This window comes from Ahaetulla prasina, chromosome 7, assembly GCF_028640845.1.
Source record: "Ahaetulla prasina isolate Xishuangbanna chromosome 7, ASM2864084v1, whole genome shotgun sequence".
NCBI classification, from domain to species: domain Eukaryota; kingdom Metazoa; phylum Chordata; class Lepidosauria; order Squamata; family Colubridae; genus Ahaetulla; species Ahaetulla prasina.
Window position 1 is genome coordinate 54,442,630 of NC_080545.1, and position 14,445 is coordinate 54,457,074.

Here is a 14,445-nt window from a genome sequence, read left to right on the forward strand (position 1 = left end):
TCTTCTTCTTAAAGAACAGATACTGTAATCCTGTTTAGGGAACACTGTTCTATTTCTGCTTGGACACTTGGCTGTTGATATCTACTGCAATGGGAGTAGGTGTTCTGCAAGATCCAGTGCAGTGTAACGGTTATGATGTTGTCCCAAGATCAGGAGACCCAGGGTTGAGGTTTTTTTTAGCCATGAAAAATTCACTGGGTGGCTTTGAGCCAATCACTCTATCAACTTAACCTATCCATACAACTCTGTTTTGGAGATATGAAGGGAGATGTCAATGCCTTCAGGTTTTGGAGAAGGATGGTAAATATGCCAAATAGGAAGTAAGCTAAATGTCTAGGAATCCACCTGTTCCTTGACCCACTAAGTGAACTAAAAATGTGGCATAATCATTAGGTATAGTTGTTGAATGCTTTAAAAAGAACCAGTTTTCGGAAAAAAAACAGAGGGTATCTGCAGATGTTCCATTGAATTATATAAGGTTTGCAAATCCTGGCACCTGTCAATACTGGATTTACAGTAGTACTTCAAAAGCAGTCTTTTAAGCAAAATGGTCATTAAGTGAGAAGTCATGTGACTATGACTATGCTTTTCTTTTCCTTGCTTCCTAATCTTTGGAAAGTTCATTCAGCCAATCAGTTTCACAACTTTGTTTTTGTTTGCCTCCTAACCGGTGCCCTGCCCTTTGGAATATTCACCTCTGAGCTATGATAAATATCAAGAATGGAATTAACATCTGTATTTACATTCACCAGAGGAAAAGGGATTGAAAGACAGCAAATAGTCACAAAATAGGAGATATCCATTGGAGGTAATATGCTGGTGCCAGCAGCTGTGAGCATGCTACCCAAATACCCTGGTATATTCCCCCCTGTGTGCCTGCTTACTTTCCTGTAATGCCTTCCTCTCCAATCTTTCTGTATTATAAGACTTGACTATTGTAAAGTAACTTAATTTATCTCATTTGCCTTTGCAATGGAACAATAAACTTGTTGAAGGATTGTAAAATAGGAGTTGAATACATTCTCATGAAATCTCACATGATGATCAACGTGAGATAAATTAGTGTTTAGCGTGACATCTAAATCTACCCACTGGGTGAATATCTGAAAAAAGAATTTTTACATGAAAGCTATGATATGTAATGCCGCTATGATGCAAAAATCTTTCAGACAATTTCTGATTTGGTGGTTGCAAGTAAGAAACTCAAGCAATTGCAAAAGAAAAGTCAAATGCGACCAATATATCTGCAATGCAGGGCAGGGAGAAAAAAAGCATCAACAGCAGATCTAGATTTTAGTATGAGTTAACGATTTTGCCAGGAAATGAATCTATGTTCCTTGGCTAATTAGCTTTATAACATTTAATAAATATGATAACATCTTTCCTTACCTATGCATCTATTTGTGCATAATTGCATACAGGAAATTCCATGAAATAAATGATAATAATTGGGGGAAATTTGAAAGCCACTCTAAATGTTAAAGAGGAGATTAATCTGTTTGAAAGACTGTGTGGTTTAGTTTTCAATTTAAAATAGCAGTGAACTGATCCTCCAGTCAGTGAACTGCAGGTCACCTGAATATTGGGTGCATTACACCGTTACCCTGAGTACAAAAAGAATGGCCATAAGATCTACAGATACCAATGGAGGACTCGACCTCTGAAGAAGAGACATGTTATCCTGTGATATCTTTAAATTATGAGGTGAATGTAATAAAACTGCAGCTGTATCAAAATACAGATCATTAAGAAGAATCTTTCCAGGTCTCAAAGCAGATCCATAGATTCATTGGGGATGTCAATCTTGGGCCACTGCAAGATCAACCCTTCTTTAACTGAAAGTTATTTTTCAGGGAAATGCACAGATAAGAGTTTCCTTTGGTTTTTTTCCCTCTTTTCTGGCTATGTTGAATCACAATGTAGCAAAGATGTGTATTGTTGTTTTTTTAGGATTATTGCTATTGTGTGTGGCGTCTAAAGACATTAGATCAATCAATGGTTCCATTGCTATATGTTATTAACAGTGTTTGTATTCATCTGATCTTCTCACTATTTCTTTCTTGTGGCAAAGGAATTCATTAACCCAGCTTCCAGGACCACTTCTGTAATATTACACTGTGTAGCTATTTCCATGGTTATGTAAACTACACCTTGTCAGAAACGATGTCACCATTGAATGCTTGCAGTTATGATCAATTGGCACATTGTCCTTGAAAGGAACAGCCTGGTTTTTTGAGGATAAATTAAAAAAAAAAATTAGGTTCCCCCCCCACAATGAAATAGACAAAGTGAAAATATCTGAAAAATATTCCAAAATGGTTTCATTTTAAATAGCATAGCATGATAAGGAGCTGCTGATACAGTTCTACAGAGGAATTATTGAGTCTGTCCTCTGCACCTCTATAACTGTCTGGTTTGGTTCTGCAACCCAACAAGACAGCCACAGACTTCAGAGGATCATTAGAACTGCGGAAAAAACAATTGCTACCAATCTGCCTTCCATTGAGAACCTGTATACTGCACGAGTCAAAAAGAGGGCTGTGAAAATATTTACAGACCCTTCACATCCTGGACATAAACTGTTTCAACTCCTACCCTCAAAATGACACTATAGAGCACTGCACACCAGAACAACTAGACACAAGAACAGTTTTTTCCCTAACGCCATCACTCTGCTAAACAAATAATTCCCTCAACACTGTCAAACGAGTTACTAAGTCTGCATTACTATTAATCTTCTCATTGTTCCCATCACCCATCTTCTCCCACTTATGACTGTATGACTGTAACCTTGTTGCTGGTATCCTTAAGATTTATATTGACTGTTTCGCTATGACTATCCTTAAGTATTGTACCTTATGATTCTTGACGAATGTATCTTTTCTTTTATGTACTCCGAGAGCATATGTACCAAGACAAATTCCTCGTGTGTCGAATCACACTTGGCCAATATTCTATTCTATTCTATTCTATTCTATTCTATTCTATTCTATTCTATTCTATTCTATTCTATTCTATTCTATTCTATTCTATTCTAATTGTATGTTAGCATATTTGAAGGTGATTCAGTAATCAATAAATAAAGCAATTTATATCAGAAATGGAGCTGACTAAAGAATAGAATACTTCATCAATACTCTCTTTTCTCCCTCTATATATTCTAATAATGTGTAAGATAAATTTGAATTATAAAATTATTCTTAGATATCCTATCATTTTAGTTGAAAATATACTGTATGATTATCCATACAGTAGGGATATGCTTACAATGTGTGATGCTGTTGGCTCTCTGTACTGAAATATTCCTTTTATGAAGACTGGAATTAGAATATTTGTCCAGGTTTCCACTGCATTCTTATGGATATTTAGAGTTTCTGCAAATTCTGCTAATTTATCTATGGATTTGAACAAATGAAAGTGACAGCTCCTTTTTTATTCATTGAAGTTAATATTCAATATTCAAGCAAATATTGAAAATTGAGCTTACAGTCTGTGCGGTCAATATATGTTTCCTGAATACACAATCTGTTATATTTTCATTTATGATTTTACATCCTGTCCTCCTTCACAAGAATTATGTTTGCTAAGGGAACAGCAGCAACTTCATACAGAGAAGCTAGTGAAATTAGAGGTCCATTCTGTTGATCTAATTCCTCCCAATGGGAAGAGGCTAACCAGAATATAAATCATATTGCTGCACAGCTGCAGTAAGCTTTGGTCATGTTAAATAGTTATCCAAAAATGTAGCTAGAATATCATAATGCAGAGATTGCATATGTGTTATCCACTCTTGCAACAAATTTACTATCTTGATTCTGCCTAATGATTTAAGAACAAAGTTCAAAATTAGAGAAGACAAGAATCTCGAATAGGTATCACAATATCGCTTGATAGATTCAGAAATAAATTCTTTTGTAATAATTCTACTACAAGTAAAATACCAAATTCTGCATGTCCAAGATGGCGCCGCCCTGCTGATCGGGGGAGCGGCGAGGGGCCTTTTCGGGCTCTATCCGGGTCTGGGGGGGCCTTAACAACATCCTAGGCCCCCGCCCTGATGGAGGAAGATCTAGCCACCCGAAAAAAGGGTGGCTGGGCGCTGTGCGACTCCGAGGGGCGTTGGGAGGAACCCCGGAGTCACGGCGCCTTGAAGGTAATCCTGGCGGCCGAGCCGCCGCCAGCCTTTTCGGCGTTGACATCGCCCCCTGGACTCCTGCCTGGAAGACTCAGGCAATTTGAAGATGGGTTTTGGAGTTTGGGCGTCTCCGGGGGCGATGGGAGGAACCCCGGAGGGGCTGCGCCCCAATGAAGATCTGGAGGGCCGCCCAGGCTCCATCGGCCTCTTTGAACTCGCGGCGGCGAGGGCGGCGGCCTGGTTCTCTCCGGGACTGCTGGCGGGTCTTGGCGACTGGTGTCCCCTCCCGGATGGTGGGGATTTCAGTGGCCTGCTTGCGGTGGCGATGGGGCTTTCCCGGTGGCGATGGCCGGGCGGAGGCGGTAGGCGGCGGCGGCCTGCCCCGGTGCTTTGAGGCGGCGGATGGCCCGGTAGGCCCAAGGTGGTTGTGACCTTGCCCTAGTGGCGTGGATATTTGGTAGCGCCGGAGGAAGGCCCGCGGGCCCAGCGGATACCCCTCCACTATTTACCATCTCTAAATAATATCTTTACCATCGTTCCTCCCCCCCTTCTTCCATAGTCCACCCCGGGTTGTTTGTATGGGGTGGTGAATTGACTGAGTCAGCGGTTTGGTCATCTACCGCACATGGATTACCTCGAACTGTTTCCCATCAGGACAGACTGGTCATGGTCACTTTACCATCTGCTTTGTCACCTGCTACCAGCTTGACCAGCCCAGGATGGGCCTTTTGCCGGACCTTCTCAGTGATGCGAACATTTACTGCGGCTGACCTACTTGCCCTGCGAGATGCCCCTCTCTCGCGGGTTTGGCCCTCCAGATTATCGAGGGCCCACCTTGAGGACGGGCTTTGGAGTCCCGAGAGGTGGCATGCGAAAAATAGGAGGCTTAGGGGTTTTTTAATTAGTTGTTTTAATAGATTTTTTAAGGGGAGTTTTAAAGGGGATTTTAAGGGGGGGGAGGGAAACCGACGGGTTTGGGTTGGGGTGGGGGGAGGGTTGGGGTAGCCCGTCGAGGGAGACCAGTTCCTGCGCTGCATGTGACTATTTAATGGGTTTGGAGGTTAAGGGGGGAGAACGCGTTCCTTTTTATGAGGGTGGTTCTATTTGCACGGTAAGTGGGAGGGGCAGATATGGCGGAAGGGGGGGATCATATCGGTTTAGGGGGGCACGCGCTCGATGTTTGCAAGCGATCGCGTGCCCCGATCCCTCGGACTTTTCCCGTTCCCCGGATGGTCAAGACCCTCAGAGCCTGGGCCTTTGGCTTATGTTATGCAACGCACGGTCCGTGGCAAATAAGGCCCCCCAATACATGATCTTATTCAGGGGGGCGCCGCGGATCTTATAGGCGTTACTGAGACCTGGTTGGGCACTGAAGGGGCGTGCCCTGGTCGAAATGTGCCCGCCGGCTTCCGTGCATTTCATCAGCCGAGGCCCAGGGTAGGGGTGGTGGGTGGCGGTTGTTATTAAAGAGAGTCTAGAGCCGAGGGAGACCACTGTACCTCAGATTGCCGGGTGTGAATCCTCTTGTGAGATGGGGTCATAGGTGTCAGATGGGCTTGCTGGTCGCACCTGGCTCCTTGCTGCGTGACAGCTGCCCTGCCCGAGCTCCTGGAGGTGCTTGCTGGGTGGCAGTGGAGACCCCAGACTTTTAGTCATGGGGACTTTTACTTGCCATCTGCCGGCTCGTCATCAACAGTGGCTCGGGAGTTCATGGCTTCCATGACGGCCTTGGACCTGACTCAAGTAGTGGATGGCCCCACTCACATCGGGGGAGGCACACTGGACTTGATTTTTATCTCTGGTCAGTGGTTGAAGGATCTGGACTTGAGAGATATAGTCACAGAACCTTTGTCATGGTCAGATCACTCTCCTTCGCCTAGACTTTCTGACCGCCACCAACACCGCAGGGAGATGGAACCATTACGTTGGTACCATCCCAGGCGCCTGATGGACCCGGAGAGGTTCCGGACGGAGCTTGGGCCACTTCCTGAGGGTCTGGCTCACGGCACGGTAGAGGAACTAGCCGCAGCCTGGGAACGGGCTGCGGCTGGGGCTTTAGACCGTGTCGTGCCTCTGCGGCCTTTGACCCGGCGCAGATCCCAACCGCCCTTGGTTCTCCGAGGAGCTGAGGGGATGAAACGCGGGAGAAGACGCCTAGAGAGTTCCTGGAGGTCCAGCCGTTCGGAGGCTGATCGGACACTAGTTAGATCCTATACTAGGACCTACCTAGTGGCACTGAGGGAAGCGAGGCGCTACGCCTCCTCCTCATTGCATCGGCAGATAACCGCCCAGCCGCCCCAGTGGGTGACCCGCCTCCTCCTTCACCAGGGGAGCGGATGACCCGCTGCAGGGACGTGCTGAGGAGTTTAACGGTTATCTATACGATAAAATCGTTCAGCTTCGGGATGGTCTGGACCAAAATTGCGGTGATTCAGACGGGGCGTCTGAGGGCGGTCTTGGTGATATTGTCTGGGATGAGTTTGACCCTGTGGCTCCCGAGGACATGGACAGGTTGCTGGTAGATTGAATGCCACCACGTGTTTACTGGACCCGTGCCCCTCCTGGTTGGTGCTGGCCACTCAGGAGGTTACACGAGGCTGGCTCCAGGCGATTACGAGCGCTTCCTTGTTGGAGGGAGTCTTTCCGGCCACCTTGAAAGAGGCGGTGGTGGGGCCCCTCCTCAAGAAGCCTTCCTGACCCGCTGTTTTAGGTAATTATCGTCTGTCTCCAACCCGCCCGCGCGAAGGTTGTAGAGAGTATGGTGGCATATCAGTTTCTGCACCTGGATGAAACTGTCTATCTAGACCTGCTCCAGTCCGCTTCCGCCCGGTTACAGCACTGAGACGGCTTTGGTCGCGTTGGTGGATGATCTCTGGAGGGCCAGGGATAGGGGTTGTTCCTCTGCCCTGGTCCTATTAGACCTCTCAGCGGCTTTTGATACCATCGACCATGGTATCCTGCTGCGCCGGTTGGAGGGATTGGGAGTGAGAGGCACCGTTTATCGGTGGTTCTCCTCCTATCTCTCCGACCGGTCGCAGACGGTGTTGACAGGGGGGCAGAGGTCGGCCCCGAGGTGCCTCAGTTGTGGGGTGCCGCAGGGGTCGATTCTCTCGCCCCTTCTGTTCAACATCTATATGAAGCCGCTGGGTGAGATCATCAGTGGCTTCGGTGTGAGGTACCAGCTGTACGCTGATGACACCCAGCTGTACTTTTCCACACCGGGCCACCCCAATGAAGCCATCGAAGTGCTGTCCCGGTGTTTGGAAGCCGTACGGGTCTGGATGGGGAGAAACAGGCTCAAGCTCAATCCTTCCAAAACAGAGTGGCTGTGGATGCCGGCATCCCGGTACAGTCAGCTGAGTCCTCGGCTGACTGTTGGGGGCGAGTCATTGGAGAGGAGAGGGTGCGCAATCTGGGCGCTCCTGGATGAACGGCTGTCTTTGAAGACCACCTGACGGCCGCTCCAGGAGAGCTTTCCACCAGGTTCGCCTGGTGCGCCAGTTGCGCCTTTCTAGACCGGGATGCCTTGTGCACAGTCACCACGCCCGTGACGCCTCGCCTGGATTACTGCAATGCTCTCTACATGGGGCTCCCTTGAGGGGCATCCGGAGGCTTCAGTTAGTCCAGAATGCGGCTGCTGGTGATAGAGGGAGCCCTCGTGGCTCCCATGTGACACCTATCCTGCGCAGACTGCACTGGCTACCTGTGGCTTCCGGTGCGCTTCAAGGTTTTGGTGAACGCCTTTAAAGCGCCCATGGCATAGGGCCGGGCTATTTACGGGACCGCCTACTGCTACCGAATACCTCTCACCGACCCGGCGCCTCACAGAGAGGGACTCTCAGGGTGCCGTCAGCGAGACAGTGTCGCCTGGCGACGCCCAGGGAAGGGCCTTCTGTGGGGCTCCCGCCTCTGGAACGAACTCCCCAGGACTTCGCCAACTCCGGACCTCCGAACCTTTCGTCGCGAGCTTAAGACACACTTATTCATCTGCGCAGGACTGGATTAGGATTAGTTTTTAAATTTGTGGGTTTTTTAATGGGTTTTTATCATTTATTCTAAATTTTTAATCTCGGCCAATTGAATAAGTTTTTTAATTGTATTTTAATAGTATTTATTATTGTTTATTTTATCTGGCTGTGAACCGCCCTGAGTCCTTCGGGAGAAGGGCGGTATACAAATTTAAATAATAAATAAATAAATAAATAGCCAGAAGGTCATCCAAGAAATGGTTGGTCTGATGTTCCTCCCATGGGGTAGATTGTCCTTATAATATTAAGCACAATGAACATTTGTAATTGTAGGAAACTTGGAAATTAAAAGTGATTACACTATGAACCAGGGGTCTCCAACTTTGGCAACTTTAAGCTTTGCTGGCTGAGGAACTCTGAGAGTTGAGTCCACAAATCTTAAAAGTTGCAAAGGTTTGAGACCCCTGCTATGGACGATATCAGTATTTAATTGCCTGTTTTCTTTCTTTTTCTTGTATAGTTGCGCTCTAAAAACAGGTTTGTCTTGCTTTCAATAACACTGTAATGATTGTGCTGATTGGCGAAGGTGGAAAAACCTTAGGCTAAGGAAAGTTGTCCTAAAGTTTCAACCTTTCTGATTAGGGACAAGAACAGAGCTCCAGTAACCTGAACAGGTAGTTCCCCTATATTGATACTGAGTAAAAGGAGCAAAGCATATTACTTTGTGGCATTTTTATATTGCATTAATGAGTATTCTGAAATTATTTTTAATATGAGATGATTCATGGAGTATTATTGCTATTAGTTTGCTGTTTCTTGGAAATGCACTTTGACAAATGTAGCAACCTAATTGTGTCAACAACTTCTGTGTTGACAGAGATCAAAGGAAAAAAAATTGCACTGCTGACCTGAGACTTGCTGAAAGCGTTATCATATACTCTATTTTGCCATTTGCTATTTTGCTCAGAGTCAGTTATTGGGCAGGAAGAATTGCTGTAGAAACTCACTCTCTCCTCTTCCAATGGCATTTAGTCTTTGGGTGGGACATATGGATCAGACTGGCAATTCTACCCACCCATCCTGCCACCCAACAGTATCCCTTTGTGAACTTACGTCAGTTGTGGGTCTGTCTCATCTACCACCATCTATAACAGGTCATGGTCTGGACTATTTTTTCCCCTTACTGGGAATGTCTGAAGATGTTGTCTGTTGCATCTGTTGTTTTGTCAATCGTTACATCACTTGTGGTTGAGATTTAAACGATTTGCTGCAACTGTTTCTGCAATTAAGTGTGTATATGTATTAGGACATACATGTATATATTAGGGACATTAGTATGTATTAGGGACATACATGTATGTATTAGGGACGTGGTGGCTCAGGGGCTAGGACGTTGAGCTTGTCAATCGAAAGGTCGGCAGCTCGGCAGTTCGAATCCCTAGTGCTGCCGTGTAACAGGTGAGCTTCCGTTACTTGTCCCACCTTCTGCCAACCTATCAGTTTCGAAAGCACGTAAAAATGCAAGTAGAAAAAATAGGGACCACCTTTGGTGGGAAGGTAACAGCGTTCCGTGCGCCCTTGGCGTTGAGTCATGCCGGCCACATGACCACGGAGACGTCTTTGGACAGTGCTGGCTCTTTGGCTTTGAAACGGAGATGAGCACCACCCCCTAGAGTCGGCAACGACTAGCACGTATGTGCAAGAGGAACCTTTACCTTATGTATTAGAATCATCTGCCTATGGAGGATGATTGATTTCAATGGATTCCAGAAACTCTGCAGCATTTTCCAAGGAGTTTGGTTGAGAACCAGTAGGTATTTCTGTTCAACTACATGGCATTTATGTTGTGGAGTTATGCAGAGTTCTGTTTTATCCCTCATTCTGTCCAACAGCTACATGAAACCACTGAGTGAGATGATTTCAAAATTTAGAGTAAAGTGTTAGTATGATGATGATGACATCCAGATTGACCCTTTTTTAAACTTTGGATTTAGATGAGGCAATAAAAGAGCCTGGTTTGAGTAATAAGCTAAGTAACTGGCCTCTTTGGCAAGAGACCCCTTTAATACAATTCCCTACAATGTGGCGATCCCAACCGTAAAGTTATTTTTTTTTAGGCAGCGATCTCAGCACGCCTCAGCAGCCGCAGAAGGAGAAAAAAAGTGGCAAACTGTTTTTTTTAATTTATCGCGCCTGAAGTTGTATTGGCTAGCGATCTGAACTGCTTGCGATTGCCTTGAGGACGAGGCATTAAAGCAGAGACTCCTCCCCTATTAAGTTTATCGCGCCTGAAGCCAGATTAGGCTAGCAATTGGGAGTGATTGCAGCTGGCTTGAGAGGGAGACATCAGAGCAAAGATTTCTCTCTTTTTTAATTCATCGCGCCTGAAGCGATTCTTCGACTCGCAAGTATACTTCCCATATTTCCGATGGTCTTAGGTGACCCCTGGCAAATCGTCATTCGACCCCTAACGGTGTCGCGACCCACAGGTTGAGAACCGCTGATCTAACATAAACTGGTACATCAGCTATGACCTAATTTGAATAAATCCTGGTAATTTTTTTCAGATTGCTGATCAATGATAGTTCAGAACTTAGTTTGTACAAAAATTGCAAGAATGCAATATGAACTTATATCACTTCCTTATTGTTTTTGATCCTACATATGATCCTACTTATACCTTAAAGTCATCTTTGGAGGGTATTTTCTGAGTATCTTACTATGGAGCATGCCATGAGTGATTATTCAATTAATCAGTTAATTAACTGAATGGGTACTCAGGAGCAGACTTTTCAGTGTTGGCTTCCAGACTTTGGAATGCTGTCGCTAGTGAGGTACATCTCACACCATCTTTTTTAGGCCAGGTAAAGCATTTTTTAGTTTTGGAAACCTTTAAATAATGTACAATGCTGTTCTCATATTTTCAAGTTCTTATTGCTGCTATTATTTTCTAAGTCAGCACTTCTCAAGATTTCTGCAATTTGGGACCACAAAATGTAAGTTTGGAAACTGCAAGGACAGCCCAGTTAAACAAACTCTCCATATATGTGTGTGTGTGCACCCCAGTTAAACAATTTCAATCTCTCTCTCTCTCTATCCCTCCCTCCCTCCCTCTCCATAAGAATAGAATAGAATAGAATAGAATTCTTTATTGGCCAAGTGTGACTGAACACACAAGGAATTTGTCTTGGTGCATATGCTCTCAGTGTACATAAAAAGATAAGGTACATTCATCAAGAATCATAAGGTACAACACTTAATGATAGTCATAGGGTACAAATAAGCAACCAAATCATACTAGGAAACAGTCAATATAAATGTTTTGTTACAAGCAACAAAGTTACAGTCATGCAGTCATAAGTGGAAGGATGTGTGTGCGTGTGTATATATACACACATAAGCCAGAGTTGCATTTGTATCCCTTCCCATCTCATCAGTTTTAAAAATCCCTTTAAACTGACCTCAAAATCAAAATGCAATTCCAGATTAAGTATCTATCACTTCAGGTAGGGGCTGAGGCAGCAAAAAGGCTTAAATCAGCCTCTTCTGACCAGATTATTAGATATGTGCTAGTAGTTCATTAGCCAGAGACCCACTTCGCCTTCAGCCCTCCTTTGCCATTTCTAGCAATGCTCATCTGGAGATGTGCTAAGACAACCTGCTGAGGCTGTTGAATGTGTGAAATTGTAGCAAATTACCTCTGGAGCATCATGCATCTCCAACAGTCTGCAGACCACTCTTGGAGAATTATTTTGCTATATTTTTAAATTATTTGTGTGTATTTTATATAATGTTTTAATGCATGTTTTATTGATTGCTTTCATCTACTGTTTTTTTTAAATTTATTTTTTTGGAAATTGCAATAAGACTTGTAAAATTGGAAGGGGTATGCTAATATACTACACTATAAATAAACATATAAATAGCAATTGGGTAAGTATTTATTGCACACTTAGCCATAAACCACTCTGTAGGAGCACACTTTATAATCACCATGCATGAATCACTTGTTGAAAATTAACTTGACATACATTAGCTTTTTGAACCTATAAATCTATTGACAAAGGGGCTAATGTAGAGAGGGTTTGAGGGATTCTTTTTTTTCTGTAGAAAATTTGTTTTCCTAGTCTAAAACATCATGACTCTTATTAATGACCCTGAGATTCTGTTGCCTGTCATCTCTTTTTTCTCCTTTAGTTATCTTTTTCTTCTGAGTTTGACTGGCGCTGTTCAGGTTCTTAATTTTTCTCTCTCTCTAACAGAGGAGAACATGCTACAGATCAGGGGTCTCCAACCTTGGTCCCCTTGGCTGAGGAACTCTGGGAGTTGAAGTCCACAAGTCTTAAAAGGACCAAGGTTGGAGACCGCTGCTACAGATCCTTAGCTATAGGTAAGTAATTTAGGCTTTCCCTTCATGATGTTGTTTCTTAAATAAAGCTTACCTTTGTTTTCTGTCATACAAACACAGTTTCAAAAATACTTTCTTACACGTACAAAAGTTGTACTCCTAACTTCAGTGTCTTTCTCCATATACCGTAAATCTTTTATGCAAAGCAAAACCCTTCCTGACCAATATTCCATTATGTATGTATTTGCAGAAATAAGGAGGGGTGGATGGGGTGGGGCTGTTTTTCATTTGTAAGAATGGGAAGTAAATCGTGGGTTGTCCTTGCGTCCTTGTGCCTTGATATAAGTAATTTAGATAATTCTCGAAAGAAGCTTGTGAAGTTTATGTATGTATTGAAGTATTAAAACTGACTGAGAAGCAGTTGGTACACAATAGCCCCTTCTTCAATAAGCATGTCTGTATAGTCCTGTGAGGGAAGGGATAATTAATTTCTCATGGTGAAACTGAAAATAGATCCAAGAATGAATGGAAGCTAGGGAGAGAGATAACAAAAGCTCAGAATGGTGCATGGTAAATAATAAAAGTTTGTTATTGATTTCTTTCATCAATTTAAAAGGCCAGCCATCTTGCAAACATGAGTTTTAGTCAGCTAACATTTTTTAAATTTTTTCCCAAAAGCACACTATACTGTATAGAAGTATACTATAATAGCTAAGGAAATCAGCAATCAATTCAACTAACTTCCTATTTCATGCTTGGAAAAATAGCAAAGTCTCAAGGGCTTTTCAAAAGGCCAACAGGGTTGTGGGTACCTAATGTCAGGTGCTATGGTGTTCCAGAGGGTAGCTGTTGTGAAGACAAGCTTTGCTGTACACGGTGGGAGCAAAGACCTCAAATACATAATATAGCTGTCCCACCATCTATGTCATAACATCATTGCACAGATAACATGTAGTTTATGTAGTCAAGGAGATGGCACTGATGTAAATTACATAACTGATGTCAGTTGCATTATGAACTCATAATGACAGTGACATTATTTGTGCCTCTTGTTGCCCTTATCATAGACTTTCAGTATGTCAAAGAGCTGTTAAAGCAGTGGGAAGCATTGGGATTTCCTGAGATTTGGCCCATCTCATCCTATCTTGCACAATCTAAGGTAAATTAGTTAACCTCCTCTCCTGTATAGGAAATTATTTGAAGTGTGAATGGTTGTTTTATTCAATTAATTTTAGTTGAATTTATTTTTAATTTTTTAATTGTTCTTTCATTTTGTGGTAACTTGGTGCCATTTCAGTTTTAACTTAAAAATTGATGTTTTATGTTGTTAATTCTTGTTTTGTAGTGTTCACCTCTTTTGAAGGAAGATAAGGATATAAATATTTTAAGGAAATATTTAGGCGACTTTCCCTCTCCAAAGACCTATGAAACAGTTTGTGAAGTGGTTGTTGTTGTTGTCTTTAATTTACCATTGATTCAGGCTGACAAGGCACTGCTTTGCTTTGCAGATTTTCTTATATAAATATTTTGATTCGGCTTTTAGTCTACAAATTACATAATTTGGCCACAAAAATCAGTTAGAGGTTTTCCCTTTTAATTTGTAGCTCCAAACAAAGGAATGTCTCAGTTGATGAAAGCATTTTATTCATTGTATTTTGATCCACACAACCTTTCTGCATGATGTTTTATAATTAGTATGACTTTTAAAGGACACTGAAGTCTTCTATCACCAATTTTTTGTAACATGAATACAAATTGTACTTGGATGTTAAAGTAAAGATATTTCAGGGATCTGCTATTCTTTTTTTTCTTCAGATTTTACTTTCTTTGCAGCTTAAATTATATAGGCTAAAAGATCCTGATTGTTGAAAAAAAAAACCCAAATACAGCCAATAAAAATGAATATTGTGAACTCTAGAGTTAATTATGGATCTTGAAATCTTTTTCTTTAAGAATGTGCCAAGTTTAGTGCTATCACTTATAAATAACCTCCT

The 14,445-nt window shown here is 43.1% G+C and overlaps 1 protein-coding gene across 2 annotated transcripts in view; it reads left to right on the plus strand.

Annotated features, from left to right (window-relative positions):
• The first annotated feature begins 8,633 nt into the window (after positions 1-8,633).
• ACSS3 (acyl-CoA synthetase short chain family member 3) overlaps positions 8,634-14,445 on the plus strand; it is a 52,714-nt gene continuing 46,902 nt past the window's right edge. The window contains exon 1 of one of the 2 annotated variants that reach the window (XM_058189557.1): positions 8,634-8,777. The gene's annotated coding sequence lies outside the window, so the exon portion shown is untranslated. Of the gene's footprint in view, positions 8,778-13,521; positions 13,611-14,445 lie in introns of those variants that run through there. The other variant, XM_058189556.1, reaches the window with a different exon arrangement.